Source organism: Panthera leo, chromosome B3 (assembly GCF_018350215.1).
Source record: "Panthera leo isolate Ple1 chromosome B3, P.leo_Ple1_pat1.1, whole genome shotgun sequence".
Lineage (NCBI taxonomy): Eukaryota > Metazoa > Chordata > Mammalia > Carnivora > Felidae > Panthera > Panthera leo.
Window position 1 is genome coordinate 64,767,781 of NC_056684.1, and position 15,002 is coordinate 64,782,782.

Sequence of the window (15,002 nt, forward strand, 5' to 3'; positions counted from 1 at the left end):
GCTGTCCTAAGTGCTCTACATGTATAGACTCTTTTAATCCCCCCATCATCGTCTGATGGAAGAATATGTGTTACTGTACCTTATAGATGAGAAAACTGATTCTTAGAGAAGTTAGCTAGTTTACTTAAGAGATGCAAGGGATCTTGGAGGTAACTGAGTTTTGTCTTTATTTTATTTTTCAGATGATTAAATAAGAGTCTCTGAGGCAGTAATTGACTTAAATTAGGTCACACAGTTAATCGCACAGCTTGGGCAAGAGAACCTAGGTTCCCGACCACCTACCTGTGCAGAATCCTTTCCATGAGAATGTACTGTTTCCCTGCAGAACCCCAACTAGGAAGCTCTGCCCTTCTCTCTTAACAGGGATCTCCATCACTTTCTTTAAGCACAACAGACAAATTCATTCAGTCAGCAGTCATTAAAAACCCACCGACGATACAAGCACTGTTAGATTTGGGGGATGTGAAGATGAATAGAATACAGTCTCTCTCTATCCTTGAAACACTGTCTATAGGGGGACAGATGTAAAGAGAGAGAGTGGTAAACTGGCAAGGAATGCTATCTGTGGAGGTCTGTATCCAGTGTGCTATGACAGCTGCAAGGAAGAAGACAGAACTCTTTTTGTTCTTCCAAGTTTTCATTTAAGTTCAAGTTATTTAACATATAGTGTGATGTTGGTTTCAGGAGTAGAATTTTGTGATTCATCACTTACATACAACACCCAGTGCTCATCCCGAAAAGTGCCCTCCTTAATGCCCGGCACCCGTTTAGCCCATCCCCTGCCTACCTCCCCATAAACAGCCCTCAGTTTGTTCTCTATTGTTAGGAGTCTTTGATGGTTTGTTTCTCTCTCTGTTTTTATCCATTTTTTCCTTCTCTTTTCCTATGTTCATCTGTTTTGTTTCTTAAATTCCACATAAGAGTGAAAGCATATGATATTTGTCTTTCTGTGACTAACTTATTTCACTTAGCATAATACACTCTAGTTTCATCCACATTACTGCAAATGGCGATATTTCATTCTTTTTTATGGCTGGGTAATATTCCATTTTGTGTGTGTGTGTGTGTGTGTGTGTGTGTGTGTGTGTGTGTGTATACATATATATGTGTGTATATATATGTGTATATATATATGTGTGTGTGTATACACACACACACACACACACACACACACACACACACCAACTCTTCTTTATCCATTCATCAGTTGATGAACATTTGGGCTCTTTCTGTAATTTGACTATTGTTGATGCTACTGCTATAAACATTGGGGTGCATGTGCCCCTTCAAATAAGTATTTTTGTATCCTTTGGGTAAATACCTAGTAGTGCAGTTGTGGGTCATAAGGTAGTTTTATTTTTAAGTTTTTGAGGAACCTCCATACTGTTTTCCAGAGTGGCTGCACCAGTTTGCATTTCCACCAACAGTGTAAGAGGTTCCCCTTTCTCTGCATCCTTGCCAACATGTTGTTTCCTGAGTTGTTAATTTTAGCCATTCTGACATGTGTGAGGTGATATCTCACTGTGGTTTTGATTTGTATTTCCCTGATGATCAGTGATTTTGAGCATCTTTTCATGTGTCTATTAGTCATCTGTATGTCTTTTTTGGAAAAGTGTCTATTCATGTCTTCCCATTTCTTAACTGGGTTTTTTTGGGTGTTGAATTTGATAAGTTCTTTATAGATTTTGGATACTAACCCTTTATCAGGTATGTCATTTGTAAATGACATTCTGTAGGTTACCTTTTAGTTTTATTGATTGTTTCCTTTGCTGTGCAGAAGCTTTTTATCTTGATGAGGTCCCAGTATTTCATTTTTACTTTTGTTTCCCTTGCCTCTGGCAATGTCTGTAGTAAGAAGTTGGTATGGCTGAGGTAAAGAGGTTGCTGCCTGGCTTCTCCTTTAGGATCTTAATGGTTTCTTATATCACATTTAGGTCTTTCATCCATTTTGAGTTTATTTTTGTGTATGGGGTAAGAAAGTGGTCCAGTTTCATTCTTATACATGTTGCTGTCCAGTTTTCGCAAAACCATTTGTTGAAGAGACTCTTTTTTTCCATTGATATTCTTTTCTGCTTTGTTGAAGATTAGTTGACCATATGTTTGTGGGTCCATTTCTGGGTTCTCTATTTTGTTCCGTTGATCTATCTATGTATCTGTTTTTGTGCCAGTACCATACTGTCTTGATAATAACAGCTTTGTTAATATATCTTGAAGTCTGGAATTGTGGTACCTTTCACTTTGCTCTAGAAGACAGAACTCTTAATGGTATAAAATCAGGGATCACTTCATGGAGGTACTTATATTTGAAGTTTGATGTTGCTAAGAGTGAATAAGATTTTATCAGGTGAACCAGGAGAAAGAAGATACTTGAAGAACAGAATGGATGAAATCATGGAAGTGTTAGAATGAATGACCCACTGAAGAACTGAATTAAGGTTAGAATAAATATAATAGACCATACTGTCAGTTAAAGCTGTGAAAGTGTGAAGTAGGGGCCAGGGGTTTGTCTGAACTGTGGCAGTGAGAAAGACAGTAAGAGAATAGATCTGAGAGATAAGAAATAAGATTGGCAGGAGTGGGTAACATGGGAGGCGAAGAAGAGGGACTCCCTGGTTTCTTTCTCTGGTGACAAGGAAAATGGTGGTATTTTTGACTAAAATAAGACATAGATCTAGCAGAGTTGTTAGAGAAGATAGGTCTACTTTGAAAAGTATAATTTAAGTGTCTCTTGGACACCCAAGGCACACTTGTCCACCTGACTGTTGGAAATATGGGTCTAGAACTCAAGGGAGACAGTTGAGTGGGAGATAAAGATGTGGGCATGTTCAGCATGTAGGTGGGAAATGAAGCCATGAAATAGATGAGATCTTTTCAAGGAGAGTATATGGGATGATAAGAGGGCAAAGTCCCAGTGCTTCAAGAGCAAGCAGAGTATGAGAAACCGGCACACAAAACAGCGAGGGAGCATTTGGCAGAGGAGCAGGGAAATAACCAGACAAAAAGGTTTATGGCATAAAAGGAAAGGAGGGGAGGGTCAATATAGAGGGAATGGTCAGCGGTGTCAAGGAAGTTAAAGACTAGAAAGTAGCCATTGGGTGTACCAAATATTAAGAATGGGGATTGGATAAGAACAATTTTAGAGACATGATTGTATGAGCTCTGTGAGTGAATAAATCAATGGGAGGAAAGATGGAGAGTGGAGTTTGATATGAAAGGAAGGCAAGAGAGAAGGCATTCTCAAGGTCTAGGTAAAGGACCAAGGGCATAATAAACCGGCATAAATATATGGTCATGGGAGGAGCCAGAAGAGAGGATTGGGTTGAAGACTTGGAACAAGTTCCCAGGGAAGGAGTTGAGACTCAATGGAATCAAAAACACATGTAGTCAGGTGGCCTCAGTCATGACTCCACCTCAACAGGCATATGAATAGAGGTGACATCTTTCCTTTAAACTATCTCTCTGGAGCCAGTGATTTACCTGGGGGTTTGTGGAGCTTCCCGGCGGCTGTCTGGGGAATATTGGAATGACAGGGTTGCCGTATGGGATGGGAAGGGGATTGTTTAGAAGTCATATTAAAGGGGAAACATGTTCTGATGGTTGAGGGTAGGGTGGGAAGAGCGACTGAATAAAAATCACGTTTTAGCTATAAGGTAAGAGAAAAGAAAGAGACTTCTCTCCATAGTGACAAAAGGAGTCTGACATAAACCTAACCTAGCAACAGGGCCTCAGAGCTAAATGCAATCTTGGTGGCGGTGTTACAGCTATCATGAAATTTTTGTAATCCATTGTCCCATCAGGTATGTGTAAACTGATGGATGAAAGGGATGTGTGTGCTTGTTGAAAGAGCTCTTTCTCAAAATACCAGAGTATTTTGAGACCAGCCATTTAGCCCCCTTCTGGAGCTATCAATACACAGAAAAATTGTCCTCACTCTCCCTTGTTTTTGCCAATACCAGAGGAACAATGGTGTGACTTCTCCTCTGTCCTTTGTTGGATACTGAGAGTACAGGATTCCATTCTGATGGATGGCAGGGCAGCAGTTGCAGGTTGCCTGGTGGCAGAAATGGCAAGGCCTGTCTGATAGAAAAAAAAAAACACTGTTTCACAGAGATCTGGAACACTCTGGGAGATGAAGTTCCAAACCACCACCATGCAGAAGCAAAGAGGGTGTCCTCATTCCGTTTTATGAAAGTTATAACCAGCTGCTCAGCAGGAATCAGTATGCAGGCATCGGTGACTGTAGGTGGTGGCAGTGTTTGTGGTGGCCGTGGTGGTTTCATTGGAGGAGCTAACAATAGGGTGCCAGTTTTCATTATATCAGTCAGAACTCCAGGTTTGGTTTACCAGGGCCAATCCATGAAAACACCAAGAAGAAGCATTGTGCTTCTCAAGCTGTGCCGTGGAGTATTTAAAATCAACATAGTCTTGGGGCACCTGGGTGGCTCAGGCAGTTACATGTCTTGACTCTAGATCTTGACTCAAGTCATGATCTCATAGTTTGTGAGTTTGAGTCCTGTGTCCACGCAGAGCCTGCTTGGAATTCTCTTTCCTCCTCTCTCCGCCCCTAGTCTTGCTCGTTCTCTCTCTCTCTTAGAATAAATAAAAAAAACTAAAAAAAAAAATCACCATAGTCTTGAATTCCAGTCACAGCTCTCCCAAGTACTAGGGCAAGTTACTGAACTTCCCTAAACCCCAGTTTCTCATTTGAAACTACCTCTTCAGGCAGTTCAGACACTTACTTTAAATCTGTCAGATAATGTAGGTACTGTAAAAGCAGTTGGAATAAAGCCCTTCCTAACCAGTAGCTCACTGGAAGTTGTAGCATTTGACCTGAATGAATGGAGGTTGGTGATCTTGAGATCTGAATGTTAATGGCTACTTGATGTCATAGGTTGGAGGAACTTGGACACTGTAATTGAATTGTTTCCCATCTTTCCACTTAAGCATAGTAAGCAGGTTTATTCAAAGTTAAGAAGAAAGGAAATATGTTGATTACATTAGAAGGCTGCTGAGCTTTCAAAAACAAAGGGATTTCTGAATTTGTACTCTCAATCTGTAGCATAGCTTGTTCAGGTACATATTCTCCCCTCTCTTCCATGTTCTCTGATTTCATTAATTCTGTCTTCAAGCTATTCTTCAATATTATCAAGGAAGATACAGATATATCTATTTCCTACTGACTCTGCTACTTATTTTAACTCTATTGATCTATACAATTTCATAGAAGTAGAAAAGATAGCAATCTTGGTTGATTCATAGCTGTTATTGTGTTTCTTAAAGTGTGTTTTGTGGAGCTCCTCATGGAATGTTAATACGTCATGTGAAATAAGGGCCCTTATTTTATAGACTGGGAGAGCCAGGTTAAAGAGGTTTCGTTTCTTTAGTACAAGTTTCCCCAAGACTTATTATGCTCACATGCATTTGGATCTCCCAAACTTACTTGATCCTCAAAATATTTTATTTCAGAACTACTGCAGAAGTTATGTTCCGTGGACCAAGCTTTGGGAAAAGTGTTTCTTGGAAAACATGGGGCAGCCAGGACTCTTGGGATCTGAGATGTTAAAGTGGAAATAGTCCTCTAGAATCTTAGAGCAAGGAGAACAGAAAAAGATAGAAGAATTTAGGGACTAGCTCTTGATGTTCTATGCTTTCTCTTCAAGACAATCCCAATCTGTTTCCTTTTAGGACTTAATCAGAACCAGGAAATTTGGGCTGGGGGAATTCAGTGGTAACTCAGGCAAAATTCTTTGCTACTCTTCCATGAATGGTATGGCAGTGCAATACTGTGTAGGTTTTTTTTTTTTTTTTTTTTTTTGCCTCTGTTTTTATTCAATGAATGGCATTGATTTCTGGCAATAGCATTGTTTTTTGTGGGGGGGCATTGAAACCACTACCTTTATTTTTTTACTTTTTATTTTTTCAAAACTTTTTTCTTTTTTTTAATTTTCTTTTTTAAATTTATACCCAAATTAGCATATAGTGCAACAATGATTTCAGGAGTAGATTACTTAATGCCCCTTATGCATTTAGCCTATCCCCCCTCCCACAACCCTTCCAGTAACCCTCTATTTGTTCTCCATATTTAAGAGTCTCTTATGTGTTGTCCTCCTCCCTGTTTTTATATTATTTTTGCTTCCCTTCCCTTATGTTCATCTGTTTTGTATCTTAGAGTCCTCATATGAATGAAGTCATATGATATTTGTCTTTCTCTAATTTTCCTTAGCATAATACCCTTTAGTTCCATCCACATAGTTGCAAATGGCAAGATTTCATTCTTTTTGATTGCCGAGTAATACTCCATTATATGTATATACCACATCTTCTTTATCCATTCATCCATCGATGGATGGACATTTGGGCTCTTTCCATATTTTGGCTGTTGTTGATATTGCTGCTATAAACATTGGGGTGCATGTGTCCCTTCGAAACAGCATACCTGTATCCCTTGGATACATGCCTAGTAGTGCAATTGCTGGGTCGTAAGGTAGTTCTATTTTTAATTTTTTGAGGAAACTCCATACTGTTTTCCAGAGTGGTTGCATCAGTTTGCATTCCCACCAGCAGTGCAAAAGAGATCCTCTTTCTCCACATCATCCCCAACATCTGTTATTGCCTGAGTTGTTAATGTTAGTCATTCTGACAGGTATGAAGTGGTATCTCCTTGTGGTTTTGATTTGTATTTCCCTGATGATGAGTGATGTTGAGCATTTTATTTAAACTCTAGTTAGTTAACATACAGTGCAATATTGGTTTCAGGAATAGAATTCAGTGATTGATCACTTACATACTATACCCAGTGTTCATCATAAAAAGTGCTCTCCAGGGGCACCTGGGTGGCTCAGTCGGTTAAGTATCTGACTTTGGCTCAGGTCATGATCTCGCGGTTCGTGAGTTCAAGCCCCGTGTCATGCTCTGTGCTGACGGCTCAGAGCCTGGAGCCTGTTTCAGATTCTGTGTCTCCCTCTCTCTCTGACCCTCCCCCGTTCATGCTCTGTCTCTCTCTGTCTCAAAAATAAATAAACGTTAAAAAAAAATAAAAAAAAAAAGTGCTCTGCTTAGTACCCGTCACCCATCTAGTCCATTTCCTATGTACCTCCCTCCATCAACCTTTAGTATGTACTCTATCATCAAGAATCTCATGGTTTCTTTACCTTTTTCTTTTTACCCCCTCCCATATGTTCATCTGTTTTGTTTCTTAAATTCCACATGTGAGTAAAATCATGTGGTATTTGTCTTTCTCTGACTGACTTATTTTGCTTAGCATAATATACTCTAGCTCCATTCATGTTGTTGCAAATGGCAAGACTTCATTCTTTTTGATGGCTGAATGATGGTCCATTGTATGTGTATATTACCACATCTTTATCCATTCATCAGTTTATGGACATTTGGGCTCTCTCCATAGCTTGGCTGTTGGCAACAGCAATTTTTTAAAAATGTTTATTTTTGAGAGAGAGGGAGAGAGAGAGAGAGAGAGGGAAGGAGGGAGGGAGGGAGGACAGGGGAGGGCCAGAGAGACAGGGAGAAGCAAGCTCCATGCTGACAGCAGAGAGCCTAATGAGGGACTCCAGCTCATGAATCATGAGATCATGACCTGAGCTCAACTCAGATGCTTAACTGATTTAACCCAGGTGCCCTGTCAAGAGCAATTTCTATAGCAAATATTCTGAACAGTGATCAAAGCCAGGGAATTGATTTTTATAATAGTAATTAAAACACATCATATTGTTATGGATATATTTTTAAAGAGGACTTTTATATAGGATTTAGCTGTTTCATGTGTTGTTATTATTATTATTTTTCTTAGAGGGAGAGGGAGAGAGAGAGACTGTGAGCAGGGGAGGGGCAGAGGAAGACGGGAGAGAACCTTAAGCAGTCTCCACATCCATCACACAGCCTGATGTGGGGCTCCATCTCATGACCTTGAGATCATGCACTGAGCCGAAATCAAGAGTTGGATGCTTAACTGACTGAGCTACCCAGGTTTCCTTGTTTCGTATATTCTTAATGATTATCTCTTAACTAAGGCACGGTGGGAGTTCTCTTTTTTGGGATACATAACCACTATTTTAATTACACTAGATAACCCATGTTATTAACCCTGGTTAATGCTTCTTAACTGGGGATTGGTAGGCATGAAAAATCCTGTATAGCTGTTTAAAAATATATGGATTAGGCCCACACCCACAGATCTCATGGGGCTCCCCAAGTCTGTGTTCTTTACAATGGTCTTGGGGTGATTATGATACATACCTTGAGATGAGAACCATTGAGATGAATATAATTAACAGAAATGGATAATTTTTCATTTATAAAACAGCATGGTATGCTAGACTTTATACAGTGCTCATTGATGAAAGTACCTATAAGAATGTACATTTTAAAGTAAAAATGATTGGGGCCCCTTGGTGGCTCATGCAGTTAAGCATCTGTCTCTTGGTTTTGGCTCAGGTCATGATCTCATGGTAGGTGAGTGTGAGCCCTGCATCGGGCTCTTTGCTGACAGCACAGAGCCTGTTTGGGACTCTCTCTTTCTCTACCCCTCTGTCACCATTCCCTGACCGTCTCTCTCTCTTAAATAAACTTAAAAAAAAAGTAAAAAAAAGTGAAGTAAATATGATTAGCAAACAGCTTTATTTGTGTCTGTGTCTCTTATCATCTAAGCTTTTCTTTGGAGGTAAATTTGGTTATGAGTGGTAAAGTGAGAGGAAAGGCAGGAGACTGGTTCATCTTGTAGATTGCTAGGTACTAGACTCTTTTGAGGAAACTTCCATAAGACTGTGGTTTATAGGTACTTTTGATGAAGGGAAATACATGACATTTCAGGGCAAGGAAAATAAAGAGGAGCTGAATCTCTGGGGGAGGCTATATCACGAGAGATGATAATGAGAAGGATGTAATGGAGCTGAGCTTTCATTTCTTGGCTTGATGTTCACATCAGCTCATTCTACTCAGATCATTGGTATAACTACCAATGATGATATTTTGGATTCGCAAATAACAGAGAAACTTAAACCACGTGGCATTCCCATGAGGACGTTGCTTAAAAAATGACAATGAACGATTTTGCAGAAAATGGGATGTTTGTCAAATTAGAGGATCAAATTCTATTATCCTTCAGTGCGGGGAGGAGGAAATCCTGGTTAACAAATTATTACAACATCTGTAAATCTCCTAAGTAAGCTTTCTAGGATGAAATGATGAAATGATAGCTTATTGTGCAGAAGAGAAGATCCAATTATCCTCATATTAACAATTTTAGCTTTTTTTGTGTTTTTTTGACCTGCTAGCAAGCTAAGAAATGGTTTTTGAAAGAAAAGGTTGGGATTTCACTAACTGCTTGTGGAATGGATGAGAGGGTGATGTGTCTATGACATCTGTCACCCTCCTGATCTCCTGGGTTGATTCAGAACTGTCCTAGAATGGAATCTGAGGATAAATTGGACATTGTGTGGATTAGGGCATGAGTTTTCTTTGAGTAGCTTGGCTTAAAGTCTAATTGCCTCAATCACACAGCACCTTTGAGAACCTTGGATTCTCAAGAATCAACCACCTTAATCCCTACTTGTTAATCCTTCAGGGAAATTGTGCATGATATTATTACATATTGTGCATGATTTTGTTTTATATATATTCAAACCATAGGAGGATGCATGACCCTATCTAATACCTGTTTTATTTAAAATGGATTATTTGCCCAAACTTCTCTAATTAGAACCTGACTAGAATCTCACATCCCCATCCCTTCCCCACAAAAAACTCAACCCAAATATTACAGTATAATTGAAATTAGATTAAAAAATTAAATGACATTTTGTGAGCTGTTTAAAAGGGTCAGCAATGTGTTTGAGCGCTACGAGATTAACCTTTGCTCATTTGGGAAAATGCAGACTTCAATAGGGATTCTGTGGCTGGGGTTGCACTTGCTAAAAGTTTAAAACAGTAATTTTTTCCTAAGAAAGGTCATCTTGAGCTAAAATGTCAAATAAATTATTTAGATTACTGAATTAGAAAAGTGAGGATCTGACAGGCTGAATTTTTTATGCACATTAGCCACAGCCAGGGTCTCTCTATGCTCTTTTTATTAGGTAAAGTGCACCCCCTTGCCTCTTATTAAAAATCTCTCCATTTAGTCCAATACACTTCCTTTGATAGATGACTGCTGCTTTTGAACATCCAAATACACGAGGCTGCTGAATTCATATGGCCTGTATTCATCTTCTGTGCCTCTAGGCTGGATTCTAGCAAAGAGGCAAACCAGAGTGGGGAGGGGGTTGGCACTGAGAAAAGAACATACATACAAGCTCATATACCAACAATAATTGTGTGTATGTGTACAAAGACATAAGCATGTATATTAACATATATTATATTAAATATATATATTTAAGCAAATAAGCTTAGACTTTAGTAAAACAGAAACCCTTTCTAGGGGTATATAATACATAGTGTGTTTCCGATAGGGAACATGCAGTATTGTCAGATTGTTCCCACTTAAGAAATAATACCAAAAATTCAAATGGCTTTGTGACCATGTGACCTAATTCTAGAAGCAAGGACACTCTTTGAAGGAACCTCTAGGTGCCACTGCCACCTTGGGGATATGGCCATTTTCTGATTAATGCTTATTTCATAGAGTAGTCTGAGTCTTTCAAAAAACTTTCTTATTGCAGGTAGATGATGTCAGCACTAGTATAAACATGAGGAAATTGAGTTATAGAGCTGTCAAAGTTAGCGATAGGGCTTGGTTACTATCATGGACTTGCAGAGTTGAGTCCTAATGTTGTCTATTGGCTCCTTCTTCCCCAGGATATCTATGGCAAATCTTAAGCAGAGTTTCTTAGTTTTTTTTTAAGCAGAGTTCTTTAGAATGTTCACTTGAAGGTTTGGTGCCTATAGGTGGAAATGCACCTGGCATTTTCCATGTGTTTACATCTTTTATACATAAAATACAGTATTCTGAATTGCTGTGAGACTTTTAATTTCTACCTCTTATGTTTCATTTATCTGTCTGTATCTGTATCTGTATCTATATCATCTATCTAATTTTCCTTCAGAGTACTGTACTCTCTAGAATAGTTATTTTTCCAAGTGGCTTTTCACATCTATTTCAAGAAATTCTTCTTAGACAACTAAGGACCCTAAGGCTTGGAGAAACTAAATATTGTATAAGACTGGGGTAGAGTTGAGATTAGAACTCAGAATTTATAGGTTCTTGATTCTGAATCTGTGGTAAAATTTTATCCATTCCTTTTCTTCCTCTTCCTTCATCTAAGTTCATTCCCTGCCTCTGCCCCAACCGCCATTTTTTTTTTTTTCTTTATTTCCTTGTCTTCCTTTTGTCTTTGGCTCTCTATCTACCACTCTCTTATTTGCATCACATTGGTACCCTGTATTTCCAGGTCTTCTTGCAGTTGAACAGAGCTTAATGACTAGTTCTGGCCAATGAAATGTGGGTAGAAATGATGTCTGTCACTTCTAGGTTGAAGAATTGAAAAGCTATCATGCACCCCCCTAGCTATGTCTATTCTTGGCAGTTGTGAAGGAGGACTTGAATCGTGATAAGATTAAAACTTTGAAGTCAAGCATTTGGAGATGCTCTGGAGAGACACCATTATCTGTAATGGACTTTGTATGAGGAAGACATTACCTTTTCTTGGGTTAAGACTTTGATGTTTCAAGGTTATTTATTACCACAGCATAACCTAGTTTATTCTGACTAAAACAGATTAAGGATGATCTTTGTTCAGAATTTTATTTTCAATAAAAATTCATTATAGTTTTTGTTCTTTTGTTCTTCTCTAGACCCTTTATCCTAATTGTTTTCCTTTTATATAGGATCTCTGAATATCAAAGTTCACGTAAGGTGAGCATTCTTTTCCTCTGCCCTTAATGATTTTTCTCTGTACATTCTTAGATAATGCCTATATTTGATCTCTCACCATGGGTAATAAGAAACCAGGAAGTGCTGACTAAAAACAATGTTATGTCCCAATATTTCTTACACGTATTTGAAGAGAAGAGTCCCTGGCAATTTTGGAACTTACAAATGTCCAGTTCTAGAGAAAAAGTTCAAAAAGAAGAAAATGAAAGGGTTTCAAAATGGCTATTTCTTTTCTATCACTGTAAAAAATAAAGACATTTTGTGTTACCCATGGCCCATTAGATCACTGAAATTTGGAATGCATGACTGTGGTTTTCAATTGATGTTTAATTTGAAAGCATCTGAGAAGTGGTCTAGGACTTGCTGGGCCCTAAATATAATTTTCCAAATATCATCTACATTTTTGGCATTGAAGTTACACTAACTTTAAGAGCTTAAAAAATCGGCTGACTCAATACAAAGAATAGCTCAAATTTTCTCAAGCTTCGATTCCTTGTAGGGGGTAATACCCTCTCAGGGATAATGTATTTCTAAGCAACTTTCTTAAGAAAAGACCTCTGGGACTAAGAATAGTTTTATTTGTGGCCCAAGATTTTGTATGTTCTATTGAGTGCATGTGTACCTAGGTATAATTCTGATTTACCCAGAATTCAGTAGAGGTTGAGGTAAGGGTATGTTATGTCATTTATTCATAGTTCCATCCCCAAACAACATTTACAGAGTATCCCTAGAACAGTAACTTTCAGTAACTCCTGAATTAAGTCCAAACTCCTTTGCCTCTATATTTTCTTTATAATTTAATCTCTTTTTGTACAACTACTTTCATTAGATACACTTGCTCATTCTGAGGCTTTGTTCATCTGTCCCTAACTTGGGGTTCTCTTCCTTCCTTCTTCTCTCTTATTTTGATTCACTTATTCTTCAAGAGCAAGCTTTTCAATTAAGCTTGCTTTTATTACTAAAGGCAAAAAATTACTAGTTGCTACCCTTGGGACTGAATTATGCTTTATTTACCTTACCCAATAAATCATAAATCTCATGTGGGAGGCCTACAGAATGAGGATTAAAATGGAATAATTTTTTACAGAGTCCAAGAAATGGAGCCAAATTCTGAAAGCTGAGAGGTGCCACTCATCAAGCAGGATATGTAAGAAAATGAGATAGAATTGATAATGGGTAAACCAAAACAAACCAAAACAAAAACAGAAAGTTGTATGGGAAAAATGGGGGTTAATTTCATAATTGCTGAGAATCTGCCAGGATGCCCCTTTTATCTGTAGTTTAGTGTTCCCTGTGGAACTATGAGTGAACATCTTAAGAGATTGTTTACCAACTTTCTATCTCTTCCTACCAAAAAGAGCAGACTAAAATTTTCTTAGATTTTAATGAAGACAATGTTACCATTAGTTGATAATATACTTATGATGGGTAGAAGCTTCCATGTATTCTCCAGTGGTCCACATATCACTCACTCTACAAGCCATAGGCTTTTCTGTTAGTTGTGACTCTTAGTTGTTAAGTATGAAAAACACAACTATAGCTTAAACTATGGGAATTTACTGACCCATCAAACAAAGGATTCCTGTGGCTAATTCCTCAAAAGAAGGAAGGTTCTGTTATGAATGCCAATACATTTCTACTAAACCAAGAGCTCAGGATGGCCCATAGTAAATATTTTGGCTCCCCCTCTCTAATCACTGGGACACATCTTGGTTTTACAATAAGAAAAGACATTTCCCTCCAGGATGGATATAGCAGAGAGCAATAGTATACAGGGGTAGGCAGATGAAAGATAGTAGGGGAGGGGAATACAGGAGGATAGATTTCCTGGCTCAGAAACTTGTTTTCAAGTTGATGAGCCCTAGCGGTATCAGTGTAATAGATTGCAATCTGAATGAGTCCGCTAGAGTGAGAAACTTGATAAATGTAAACTTGAAATCTATGTAATTTAGCATAAGAAAATCTGAAAGTCCACCTGTATAGATTTTGTTTTGACTTTGAAATGAGAATGGTAGATAAGAGCAGGAAAGTAGGTGTGTGTGTGTGTGTGTGTGTGTGTGTGTAGAGAGAGAGATCGATCCATGATTTCAATAAAATAGTATATACTAATTGGGATAATAAATGATTGGATTAAGCTAACCCAGACTTGAAGAGATGTTTGGAAGAAGAAGAAGGGCTGCATCTGAGCTGATTTCGCAGTGCATAGATTTCACATTTCTTCTGGTTATCAGTCTGGCATTTGTGGTGTGCAAGAAAGAGGTGGTTCTTTGTCCTGAAGTGCTCTAGAAAGGCCCATGTAAAACTGGGATATAAACAGTGGTTCATGGTTAAAACAGATCACAGGACTAGTACATTTCACACAGGAAGAGGATGATCCAGAGAGTCTGAATTATCTTCACTGCAGCTATCAGAAGCTTCCTCACCATCTCCACTTGATCACCAAGGCTTGTGTCTCACTCACTTGTAACGAAACCCTATCCTCCTTTGGTATCTAACATTTTTTGAAAAGTAGGGGACAGATTTCTCTGCAAGGGTCTAAGGAACCTAGTGACACTTTGTTTGTTTTATAGGACTCTACTAAATGGGCTAAAATGACCTCGTGTTTATTGGCTTCTATGTTTATTTCTTTATAGCAGGCTAGGAGAGTCCGTTGAGAGCCTAATGATGCCAAATTAAAAATACTACATATATAGTTGCTTTAAATATTACCCAAATAAGCGTATTTTAAGCATTGAGAGCACATACTCCACAAAATTACATATAACATCTACCACCTGTAGATAAGACAAATCCTGTAGCTGTGGAAGACTCCAAACCGCCGCTGCCCTTAAGAGCTGTCTGGCGCAGAGACTGTAGAGTGACATCATCTAGGCATCTAAAACCCATTTCTGATTTCCCAATACCCCAAAAGTTCCATTGCCCTCTTCACCTTTCTCGGTCTTGGCCTTGTGCTGCTGTCTCTTCTACTCATCTTGGAAGGAAGAGATCTTCTCTCATGCTATGTTGTCCAAGCATTGCCCAGTAAAGCTCACTGTCATCTTATACTCCTGTCTTTTTCTTGATCAGCCCTGAAATCCTTGAACTTATCACAGTTACCTGTATTTTTCCCCAGGAATAA

General features: G+C 38.5%; 1 pseudogene; it reads right to left on the minus strand.

Annotated features, from left to right (window-relative positions):
- The window catches only part of LOC122222559, a 59,502-nt pseudogene extending 44,732 nt beyond the window's left edge, over nucleotides 1-14,770 (minus strand).
- Nucleotides 14,771-15,002: the final 232 nt, after the last annotated feature.